Raw genomic sequence first — 12,830 nt, 5'->3', positions numbered from 1 at the left:
CAACTATTGAAATGTACCTTCATAAATGCGCCTAGACAAATGAATCTACTAACTTAGTAGTACTAGGGGTCTATATTATTATTATCTTATGCATATATGATCTTTTACAAATTTACCTAGAGAAATATGCCTACAAAAGATTTGTCATATAAATATACGTATACAAATTTACCTATTGAAATGTACCTTTATAAATGCGCCTAGACAAATTAATCTACTATCTTAGAAGTACTAAGGGTCTATATATGATTTTATATATAAATGTATATGATTTTATACAAAATTACCTATACAAATGTCTATGTCTTTAATACTAATACAAATTTATCAATTCAAATGTATTCATGAACGATTTTATATAAATAAACCCATCAAGTTTACCTATAGATTTTATATAAATAATCCCATCAAATTTATCTATGGAAATGTAATCATTATATCAATATACTCATACAAACAGCGTAAACAAATGCATATACAAACACATATGCCCTTACTCCAAGTGCACTTCTTCTTCTTCTTCAATTTCTCTTTCACTCCACTTCTGTTTATTTGCCTTGCTGCACATGTTCAAGGTTAGCATTGCCCGGCTCTGGCTCAACTCTCTCGCCTTCTGCTATTGCTTTTGTACTCCGATTCGTGGAAGATGAGCTTGACAAGTGCGTAATTGGCTGTCTCGCTCCTACACATAAACAAATGCGAATTGACATTTCCGTTAGTTTGCCGGCAAGCAAGCAAGAGGGAGTCAGTCTTGATCGTGTGACAGCGTGAAGAAGAAGTGATTCAAGGAAATTGTTATGCTACTGTAAACATGTTTATTAATAACTGATAACTGTAAAGCTGTGCAGTGCTAAAAGCGCATTGAGTGCATCGTTTAATGGACTTGTAAGTGCATTTACTAACGGCTGATTGCACTTGGGTGCTCAAATGCCTCAGCGAGTAGAACATGCGCTAAACTAATCAACTCGATTCTCGATTGCAAATTATTACAGGGTATTTGAGTTCCCATTAGCCAACTTTCTTTCACATATGCCGCAGGCAGGAAAAGTAACGGAATTTTTCATTTTGCGCTCAGACAATTCCGTTAATTTGTGCTTGTTTAAACTTGTCGATGCGGCCATATTAATAAATATAGCCATGCCCATTTATAAATATACAAGAACAAGAAGAAGATCAAGACAAATGATTCATGATTCAATTTTTGGCCAAAATGCGTGGGCGTCTGGAAATGGTAGAAGGTGCCCAGAGGCAACTGCGAAATAAGTAATGATAAAAAAGAAATGTGGTGGGGGAGCGGTAAAAGGAAAATATGATAATAATTATGGCAGTCATTGCCAAATAGGCAACAATTAAGCGAGCTGATATTCGCCTTGGCTGGCGACAATGAAAATAATGTCCATTGTAAAGAGATTATACTGAGAATTCCACAGAGCGGTTCAACGAGCGAGCGGGCAAAAGATATGGTGGCTGTTGCTGTTGTTTCCGTTGTGTGTATGTGTGTGTGTGTGTGTGTAAGTATGTGAAAGTGGACGAGAAACGAAATTCTTTCTATTCAGTTGTTGTTCTTGTTCGACGCGAAACCGTTGTAAATTATTGTATAGGGTATATTGGTTCATTTGATAATTGAAAGGAATGACTGTCTGTGTCTCTCTCTCGATCTCTCGCATTCTTTCCCTCTCTACATCTCTCTTTTTCCACCCCTTTATTTATTTCTGTCTCGCTCCTTAATGTATTCTCCCGTTTTATCCTTTTCGCTTTCTCTCTCTCTATCGCCCTATCTCCCTCTCTGTCTCTTTCTTTTTCTTTTTTCCTTATATGTAGCAGATATTATGAGTTTTATTATGCAGCCACCTAAAGCTGCTAAGCTATATTTCAATTATAGATATCGATATCAATATCTCTAAATACCTTTTTGCCTATCAATCAATACATTTACTTCATTCGCTACTGTTTGTGCATATATGTTTGTGTATTTGTTTATGAGAATGTCTGTCTATTCACTTTACTGTTTATATTTCTGTCTCTCTGCCCATCGATATATCTGTCTATATAGACAGATAGAGTTATATTTGTCTGTCGCATATATGTCTCTCCCTTTCTATACATATATTTGTCTTATATACATTTGTCTGTCTTTCTGTTTACTTATCTATATGTCTGTCTATATGGACAGAGAGGTATATACAGATAGAAAGATTTCTGTCTGTCGATCTATATCTGTCTCTGTATATGTCTGTCTGTCAATCAGTCTCTTTATTTTGCAGTCTGTATTCTTGCCTATCTCTCTATAATTGCTATATATTGTATTAGGAGCTATACAAGTCTTTGATAGCTTGGCTGCAAAACCGATCTATATCGATGTATTTATTATATGTTTCTAAGTTCATCATGAATGTCTTATATTCGAGATAAACAATGGGAATGGAAAGTCTTAGAAAAGCCCTTACACAAATATACTGTCTCACATTTCTATTAGAATTTTGGTAACTTGAAGAGGAAAATTTAAATTCTTTGCAATTTTCTCATATGCAAAAACTCTCGCTCATCACTAGGCCTTCAAGGGGTATCTCTTGATCATGCACTTCCCACCCAATAACGCTTTCTATTTCATGTCGTTGTTGTTGTCGTTGTTGCACGTTATTTTTATAAAACTCACCTCAGAACGGCTGATCATCAAAGATGTTGCCGCTGCCAGTCGAGAGGCCCCCCAAAAAAAATTCATTTTCATTTGCAACACGCTCGCGAGTGGACGTGTCGCAGTGCCCAATAGATATTCGCTATATAGCACACATATACTATACCCTATATATATAGATATAGATATATATATATATATGTATATATAGTTTATAGTGTTATCTTGCAGCTGCCCGTGCAGCTTGAAGTGCGTGCAACAGGACGTGCGTGTCTCGTGAGTGCGTGCGTGCGTGTGTGCGAATCAAAATCGAAATCGACAGGCGAAGAGCGAATCAAAGCTTAACTAGAGCTCAAAGTGCCGATAGCTGAAGTACGAGACGTGCCACCAAAGGCATGCGTATAGGTGTGCGAAAGTTTAACAAATTTCAATTAGTCAATTGCAGTGCGGCCCACAAGTGAGTGTAAAAAGCTGTAAAATGCTGCGTTGATTATGTAAAATAAATATATGCAAAATATATATATGTATATATGTATATGTATACATATTGAATATAAGGCTGCTCACAAATGTCACCTGGCAGCTACACCTTGCTTTGCCGCCCACCACGCAGACAGATAGAGGGAGAGAGAAAGAGAGAGAGAGAGAGCGACAGCAACCTCGCACAAGCTGTCAAAATTATTTAAAATTTTTTAAACAATTTTTGTTATTGTTGTATGAGAACATAAACATTTTTGCTATAACTGAATTTATATATACTCAAAAAAATTGTCTGTATATATATATATATATATATATATATATATATATATATATATATATATATATATATGTGTATATCATATATTTTTTTTATTTTTAATTTGAGTTGATCTTTAGTTAGATTGCTCATACGCCGCGTTTGCCGCAATTTTATTTTTAGTTTTTATTCAATCAGCGACATTTTTACTCAATTTTTCGAAAGCTTTTTTGTTTTTATTTTTATTTTCATTTTCATTTATTTTTATTTTTTATTTTTGTTTGCCTTGCGCTGTGCGCTTTTTGGGCTCGTTTTTTTTTTTTTTTTTGTTGTTTAATTTTCTTTGTCTGTATTTGCTTTTGGCTATTCCCTTTGTTTTCGCTTCACACCTGAATTGTTTACACTTCATTTCGATTGCTGTTGTTGTTGTTACTGTTGCCTTTTTGTTCATTGTTTTGAATGAGCGAAATTGAAGCAAATTTAAATGCCAATCGATTCGGTAGCATGAAAAGCACTTTTTACCCCAGTCCACTTAATTCACATCCGCCCGAAAGTATGCAACAGTTTCTCTTACACGCACACACCCACACACTCGCACACACGTACGCATTTATCGAAGCTTCGTCGTCTACACGGCGTATGCGTATTGAGTTTTCTCTTCTGTGAAGTTCAAGGCCGAATTTTAATTAGTAAATCGAATGGGCAACGACGTGCAATTGCAATGGGATATCATTTGAGATATCTCAGCTAATTGCTGTAGTTGATAATTAAATAACTTCGAGTTTCGAGTACGGCTTTGCATTCCACAGCAAATTTAAACTTTCCAGTTGCACTTTCTTGGAAATTATGCTAAATATGTTTGATATGCTTCGTTTATGTTAATTATGATTTAGAGTAAGGTTATTAAGTATTTAGTAGCGGCCCTTAAGTGGTTATAACTTTTAATTAATGACTTAAGTGTTAGCTTATGAAATGACTAATTGGATTTGTAAATAGCATAGATAGAGCTGTTCCTTGAGTGGCCTTTTGGTATTTTTTGGGGTTTACAAACATTTTTCCGTTGATTTTTTATTTATTTTGCTTTCTATATAGATAAGCTAGATAAGTATTTGATTTTTATTTATTTATTATTTGTCTTTTTTTAAGAATTCAGCTCAGGCATATTTATTATTAATAACAATTTTTAATTTTTATTTATTTATTATTTGTCATTTTTTTTTTAAGAATTCAGCTTAGGCATATTTAATTTATTAATAATAATAATTTTTATTTATTTAATTTTTGTTATTTTTTTTAAGAATTCAGCTTAGGCATATTCAATTTATTATTAATAATAATTTTTAATATTTATTTTATATTTCATTCCTAATTTTTTATTTAATTTTCTTAACTCTCCTTATTTTATAAGAAATCGACATTGATATATTTTGAAAAAAATGTATATATATTATAAATAACACGTATAAGCCTGAAACTGTAATAAGAAATCCTTTATGCTGCTTTTCGCACTCAATTTCGATAATATCTTGAGTTCAAGTGGAAGTTTATGCATTTCAATTAAAAAGAAAGCCGTATATCCAGGTGACTGCCTGCGAGCGTTGCATTTATTAAGAAACAATGCTTGCAGGATATTAAAATGTTGCATGCAACAACGTGAGAGGGAAACACGGCAACAAGGCAACATGAATATTGGCAATGCACGTTAATTAAGTCTGACATTGTATGTGTGTGAGTGTGTGTGTTTGTTGCTGTGTGTGTGTGCGTGTGTGTGTGAATCAAAATACGTAAATACGCATATCGCTTATCACGAGGCATGCAGCATGTGGCGCCGAAATGCCAGCAGCAACGTTAATATGCAAGTGCAACTGCCAAGGGCAACGAAGTTTCGCTGCGGTTCTTTTGTGCCAATGCAATTAAATGCCAACTGCAGCCCATAACGATAATGAGCAGGTAAACAACAATGCAGCTGCCCCATATTGTGTTTCATGTGGCATCATGAATTGTAATATTCAATGCGAATTGTAGCTGCTATCATTTGATGTGGCATTTGTGGGCGATGCGGGGTGCGGCGGCAGCAGCCTTGTCTCATTGCCAGCATGCGTAACTAGTTGATTGGCAGCCAAAACTCAAGTGATTAATCATGCAATTTGGCATGCAGCCGTGAATCCCATACTTATCTCTCACTCACTCAATCATTCACTTACGCTCTCTCTCTCTATCTCTCTCTCTTTCTCTCTCTCTATCTCTCACTCACTGTCTCTCTGTCCATCTGCCTATTTGCAGCCATCACAGTTAACAGCAACGCAACAGGGCCCCCCCAGGGGCGCCTCGGATACCCAAACAGGAAGAGGAAGGAAGGCAAAGCGTAACGAAAGCAAAAACACAAAAGTAGCTGTAAGTACATGAATATACCGTAAAAAGCCTTAAATTACATTTGAAAGTAACTGAAAAATACATTTGCCGTGTGCAAAAGTCCCTGGAATGTACGATAGTAGAAAATTGCTTAAAGCCGCTTTTCATGGAATTCGCAGTGAGAAATGATAAAGAAATTACTGGAAATTCATGTTTTAGCACATTAGACTTCAATCAGTCATAGTGCATAAGCAGCTCAGGTGTATTTATATAAAGCTAAAGATAGAAATTTTCAATTGAAAAAGTCAATTTAATATAAATTTGTGTCAAGTCGATTTCCAATTATATTACAAACTTTCTTCTTGTCTCACTTAAAGCTGGATTTCTTTGATATATTTAAAGGAATTTTTTTCCCTTATAAAGTCATGATTGTTGAATTTATATCATTCATCATCATCAATCAGTTGGTCAATCATTCCATCCACTCAGTCTGTCCATTTCAATTGGTCAAGCAAGTGTAGTAAAATTTGTTTTTAAGTCTAGTTCGTATACGATAATCGAATAAAAGTGTCGGTAAAACTCTCTATAATATTTATATTTCCCTTTATTAATCATCTTATAGCTTATTAGAGCATTTGACATCAATTAAACCACTATAAAAGCGAAAATAGTTTGCACATTTATTTAATATAAACAAGAAATTAAAGCTTTTAAGGATTTCTTCTCTTTTAGTGAAACTTGAACAATTTGTTTGTTTGCATTAAATGAAAGCTTGTTTTCAGTTTTCTTGCAAGTTTGCTTTGCCTTAGCAAAGTGTGAAAAGTTTTCGCTTTCTGTTTAGTTGGGCAAACGTTCTCGCTTTCACACATACTCTACTGCAGTCTGTGAAGTTGCAGCCTCTGTCTGGCTGTTATTTATAGCTCGAGTATTTGCAGTTCTATTCTGAGGCGTCTGCACTCCGCTGTAGTTAAAAAAATTCTGGGCAAAACGCATTAACTATTTTTAGCGCCTGTCGCCGTTCCAAGGGAATACGACCTTGAGCTCTTGCTGTGCCCGCTCAGCGCTCAGAGCTCTTCCATTTTGGGCTCACTCTGCCCCAACCTCTTCGTGCCTTTGTTCGTCTCACGCTGACTTGTGCCACATGGCAGCTAATGGACCCCTTTGTTTGTTTCTCTTCATAAATAAAGTCAATTTTATTCTTTTTCGGCGAAAATTTTGTTGCGAAAATTTGTGCAGCGTCATTGCGCGCTAACGGAAAGACAGCTGCAAAAGCGAAATTATGGCTAAAGTATCTATAAGTTGCAACAAACTAGGGCGTCATTTACAAAAAAGCCCAATGTGCGTTCCAGTTTCTGTTCAATGGAGTGTATTTTTAGGTTTATAGTGAGGCACAAGAAAAATAAGTGCCTACAGATAGAGATTCATCTATAATTACAGATTCAATTAGAGAGGGAGATACTAATACATCTAGATAGAGAGATCGAGAGATACAGATACAGATACAGATACAGATACAGATACAGATACAGATACAGATACAGATACAGATACAGATACAGATACAGATACAGTTACAGTTACAGTTACAGATACAGATACAGATACAGATACAGATACAGATACATATACAGATACAGATACAGATACAGATACAGATACAGATACAGATACAGATACAGATACAGATACAGATACAGATACAGATACAGATACAGATACAGATACAGATACAGATACAGATACAGATACAGATACAGATACAGATACAGATACAGATACAGATACAGATACAGATACAGATACAGATACAGATACAGATACAGATACAGATACAGATACAGATACAGATACAGATACAGATACAGATACAGATACAGATACAGATACAGATACAGATACAGATACAGATACAGATACAGATACAGATACAGATACAGATACAGATACAGATACAGATACAGATACAGATACAGATACAGATACAGATACAGATACAGATACAGATACAGATACAGATACAGATACAGATACAGATACAGATACAGATACAGATACAGATACAGATACAGATACAGATACAGATACAGATACAGATACAGATACAGATACAGATACAGATACAGATACAGATACAGATACAGATACAGATACAGATACAGATACAGATACAGATACAGATACAGATACAGATACAGATACAGATACAGATACAGATACAGATACAGATACAGATACAGATACAGATACAGATACAGATACAGATACAGATACAGATACAGATACAGATACAGATACAGATACAGATACAGATACAGATACAGATACAGATACAGATACAGATACAGATACAGATACAGATACAGATACAGATACAGATACAGATACAGATACAGATACAGATACAGATACAGATACAATTATAGATATACAGAGAAACAAATAGATATAGATACATACATAGATACAGCTACATATGGAACTACAACTACACATACAGATACATTTACATACACATTTAGATACACAAATGCAGATACTTAAGATGCTAACGGAAAATGCCGGCAGCTTTATAAATAGTTCGTCATTTAATGACGTCAACGGATGCTCAGGGCGAATTGCGGTCTGTCTCTCTCTCTGTCTCTCGCTCTCTCTCTGCGTATGAGTGTGTGCGTGTGTATCTATGTGTGCGTGTGTATCTGTGTGAGTGTTAGGCAAATTACATTGTTGCTGTGGGCCGCGCTTTCTTCTGTGGCCGCACATCAAAACAAAACAATGTGAAAACTTCAATTCGATTCACACACGTGCAGCACACACGAAATGTAACTCATTAATGAGCTGCTGTGCATAGCCAGCGATATAATGCATAGATACAAGAGATTTACACACACACAGACACACACACACACACTCAGTGATATGCTCACACACACATGTGCGAGTCGTTGCCAAGAATATCTTTTTGCGTTCGTATTTCGATCGCACGTTTGTTTATTTGTATTTCGGACGTCGTTGCGCTCTATATGCATATATATAGCTACACACGCACACAGACACATTTTGTATATATTTAAAATATTATACACTGCTCTTGTTTTTCCTCGTATTATTTTTTCGCTTTTCTGCCTTTGGGCTTCATGTGCTTGGCAATTTTCAATTTTCACTTGGCTTCAGTCGGTTCTTACATTTCCAATCGAATTCTACGAGGCGCGTTGCAAAAACAAAAACTCGCAGCGCATTTATTTTTGTAATTTACATATCATAAAATATATAACAATATAAAAAAAATTATTAAAGAAATTTTAATTTTGTTTGTTACAAAAATAAATATATATAAAAAAAAAATCATTTAAAATTTAATGTGAACGAGAAAAGTTAACAAAGTGAAACATCTTTGGCCGATGAAAAATATTTGAAATATTCGAAATAAATTATAAATAGTTGAAGATATACCGTTACGTTTTGAAAAGTTCATAAATCTAGTTTTGAGTTTTGAAGCCAATTGCATTTTATGATTGCCCCTGAGTGTTGCTTTGACACAGTAGCAGCAACAGCAGCAGCAGCAGCAGCGGCAACTGCAAGAGCAACAGCAGCAGCAGCAGCAACACTTTACTTCTTCTATTGGTGAGTTTATTTTTGCTGTGATACTCGCTCTTGGGGTTGTGGGTGTATTAGGTTTTATGAAAGGAACTTCTTGTGTGGAGCTTTTTACATAAATTTGTGTAGGTACGACTTCGACTACTAGCAGAAGGTTATTCGATTATATACTATAGTCTTATCATTTTGCAGTCATGTCTGTTTGACTTTATTGGACTATTCAAATTATTTATGGCTACGCCTACTGACTAACAAGACAAGAAACAACTATACAGTCAAAGTGTTAGTGCAAGATCTAAAAACTAGATAGATATAGACCTTGGAACATGTACTCTACAGATCAGTATTCATAACTGACGCACATAGAGGATATGAAATAAGTATATGTATATATAAATATATATGGCATGTAGAATATATTGAATATTGACTACATCTATATGATAAGTACAACTATGACAAACGTAGTCGATATATTGGTATTATTATATATATATGCCTATACGTATATACTTACTTATAGGTATCAGTTTTCCCATAAGTACTTAGACATTTGTTAATATGTATTATAGATACAGCTATATATGTATATAATAGATATACTATATTTCTGACTATTTCAATGATATACATCTTATAAGTAATATATGTATTATATTATACATATATACTGTCATATAGGAATAATATTCATGGTAAATTTTATTTTTTTTTTTTTTTTTTGTACAATTTTCTCTATTCTTATGTCTATTCTTAAAAAGTTATATATTTACCAGGGATGATCTTCTGTATGCTATAAAGTTGTAGTCTCTTATTTGATCATAATAGTGAAAGTAAATAAACATAGTATATATAAAAATTCATCTGTATAAACTAAATAAATCTATAAATCTATTGTATTGTTTATACTTTATGCTACAAATGGATAGAATTCAAATATAAGTATAGTAGATATGTAGGCCAATTATAATGGTATATTCATAGACAATTCTCTATGTAAGTTTTAAGTAAATACTTTATAATGCAAATCTAAAATATTTGATATCTCATTATAAGTAAGATAATAACAATTGACTACAAAAAGTCCTACCAAAAAACTAACTACAAATTAATTGATAAAGCATTGATTTTGAGCGCGCATTGGGCAGTCACTTATACCCGACCAAATGCATACTCAGTTTCTTTTTTAGCGGTTTCGTAGCTGCGGTTTAGCATTTCGCTGGCCCTGCCAAATGTTTGACCCAAATATTTCGCTGCAATTCCGTTCAGTTTTCTCTGTGTGTTTTTTTTTTTCTTCTTATTTTGTTTTTACTTTTGTTTGTTGCCTTTGTTGTTGTTTGTTACTTTTCTGACAGGCAATCGCTTTAGAGATCTATCAAACTAGCCGTCGATTTTTGTCACTTGCGACAGCTGGCGAAAAGTTTTGACCCATTTTCCAAAATTTCGGCAAAAAATTGATGAATGGCCCAAAATTGGAAACGCACTGAAGTCGATTGCGGCTGCAGCCAAAACTGGCAAACATCCAGGGTCAAATAGAGACAAGCATACATGTATATGTATATATACATATACATACATATATAGTTTATATGGTTGCAAGTCTTTGAACCCATTTGCAATGAACTGCAAATTTACGCATTTCCGTTTCCTTTAGCCATGCAAAAACCGACAGACGTTTGTCACATAATTGGCTAAATTTAATTGCCAAGGCTAATACGTTCTCTACAGCTCGCTAGTACATGTACATATATACACATACATATATACATATGGTATATTTGTGTGCCTTTGTAGAAAAACAAAACATTGAACAACTGTCCCCATCAATCTTGGCGCATAAACAAAAAGTTGCGCTAAAGTTTTGCCCGACAAAATGAATAATAAATATTATTATTCAGGATCAGGAAATTATAGTGTGTGAATGAATACTAGATAGATTCACTTGTTGTTGATTGGAATAAAAGAATCCATAGAATATTTATTATTTTATTCAATAAATTAATTATTCAAGCGCAGCGGAAGTCTCTAAAAAAGTTCTCTCTGTGTGTGTGTGGAAATAATTTGGTGTTCGACGCCTTTCCAGCTGTTGGCTGCCATTAATTATAGTTTTTTGTACATTTTATATTTATGTGGCTGATAATTTCGAAATGTGAAAGCCATAAAAAATAGAATTTCCAAGTGCATATAATATATATATTATATATTTTTAAATATTGTGTGCTATATATACTGGGTGTAAGTCCATTGAGACTACTCTGCCTTTTTTTCTCAGTAGCCAGCTTATATGTTTATGTATGTATATAAGAACTGTGTGAATTGAGCTACTGAAGCATTTAGCTGCATTACTAGACACAGAATTAATGAATTTGTTTATTGTATTCATTATTAATATGCTCTTACTTGAGATCTTGATATCTTCTTTTTTATAAACATAAAGCTTATTAAGAACGAATCTATGTATCATATTCCAAGAAAGCCGGAGAGCTTGACATAAAAAAATATATTATATATTTATTTATATTTATATATTTATATTTATATATTTTTGATATATTTATTATACAAAAAAAAAAAATAAAAAAATAAAAAAAATAAATAAATAAAATAAAAAGAAAAATAAATAAATAAAATAAAATATTATATTTTACCTATAAATATATATTTGTATTTTGTTTAAATATTAAGTTTAGGCAAAATTAATTTTTTTTACATAAAATAAGGATAGGATAGGATAAACAAGGATTTCGACTTGAAGGAGAAAGAAGAAAGAAGGAGAAATTATAAATATAATGTATATAAAATATTTACTCAAAACTAGCCTTTTTAGCTCTTAACTCGCTTTAAATATAATTTTAACAAATTCAACTCTAAGTGGAACCAAACTCCGCATAGCTTCTATAAGCATACATAAACCCAGTTATAGCGATAACTCCACATTTAGAGTTTTCCCCTTTAAGCTCAACGCAATTGCAGAGCAATAAAAAAATAAATTTCGCTGCGATTTGCAGCATATGTGTTGTTGTTTTTAATGTATTTATTTATGTAATTGTTAAATTCAAGCACTGTCCATTGCACACAAACCACGCTTCTAAATAACTTAACTGCCAGGCTGTACCTCTGACTCCTTCCTCTCTCTCTCACTCATCCTCTCACACTCCCTCCTTGATGCCTTTGAATGGCCATTCAAATTGTGCATTGAATGTGCTTTGAAGTGCCAGCCCCACCCCAGTGGCCCGCCCTCTTTTCAAAAGTCTCCAGCTCTTCAGCAAACATTCAAAATTTCAACTAGCACAGCGTGTGTGTGTTTGTGTGCGTGTGGGCGTGGCATTGGCTATGGTTTTTAAGGCAGTTTCTATTATGCGAGTGCATGAGTTCCATTTTAATCCTTTTTGGTGCCCAGATTCATAGATTGCAATTGCGAAATTAGTGAGAGCGAGTGAGGGAGAGGGAGACACACATATATGTGCCACGCCCACTGCTCGTCCTCTTGGCACGCCTGCTACTGGTTTA

At 34.0% G+C, this 12,830-nt stretch overlaps 1 protein-coding gene across 10 annotated transcripts in view; it reads left to right on the top strand.

Annotated features, from left to right (window-relative positions):
• Window positions 1-2,716: 2,716 nt before the first annotated feature.
• Window positions 2,717-12,830, top strand: part of LOC6578961 (RING finger protein nhl-1) — a 38,185-nt gene continuing 28,071 nt past the window's right edge. For 6 of the 10 annotated variants that reach the window (XM_032730762.2, XM_032730760.2, XM_015163392.3 and 3 more), the window contains exons 1-2: window positions 2,718-3,092; window positions 5,658-5,768. The gene's annotated coding sequence lies outside the window, so the exon portion shown is untranslated. Of the gene's footprint in view, window positions 3,093-5,657; window positions 5,769-9,078; window positions 9,348-12,830 lie in introns of those variants that run through there. The other 4 variants (XM_044010454.1, XM_032730765.2, XM_032730764.2 and 1 more) reach the window with 2 other exon arrangements.

The sequence above is a fragment of the Drosophila mojavensis genome, unplaced genomic scaffold, assembly GCF_018153725.1.
Source record: "Drosophila mojavensis isolate 15081-1352.22 unplaced genomic scaffold, ASM1815372v1 contig_80, whole genome shotgun sequence".
Taxonomy (NCBI): Eukaryota; Metazoa; Arthropoda; class Insecta; order Diptera; family Drosophilidae; genus Drosophila; species Drosophila mojavensis.
This window is presented reverse-complemented; position numbering and strand designations above follow the sequence as displayed.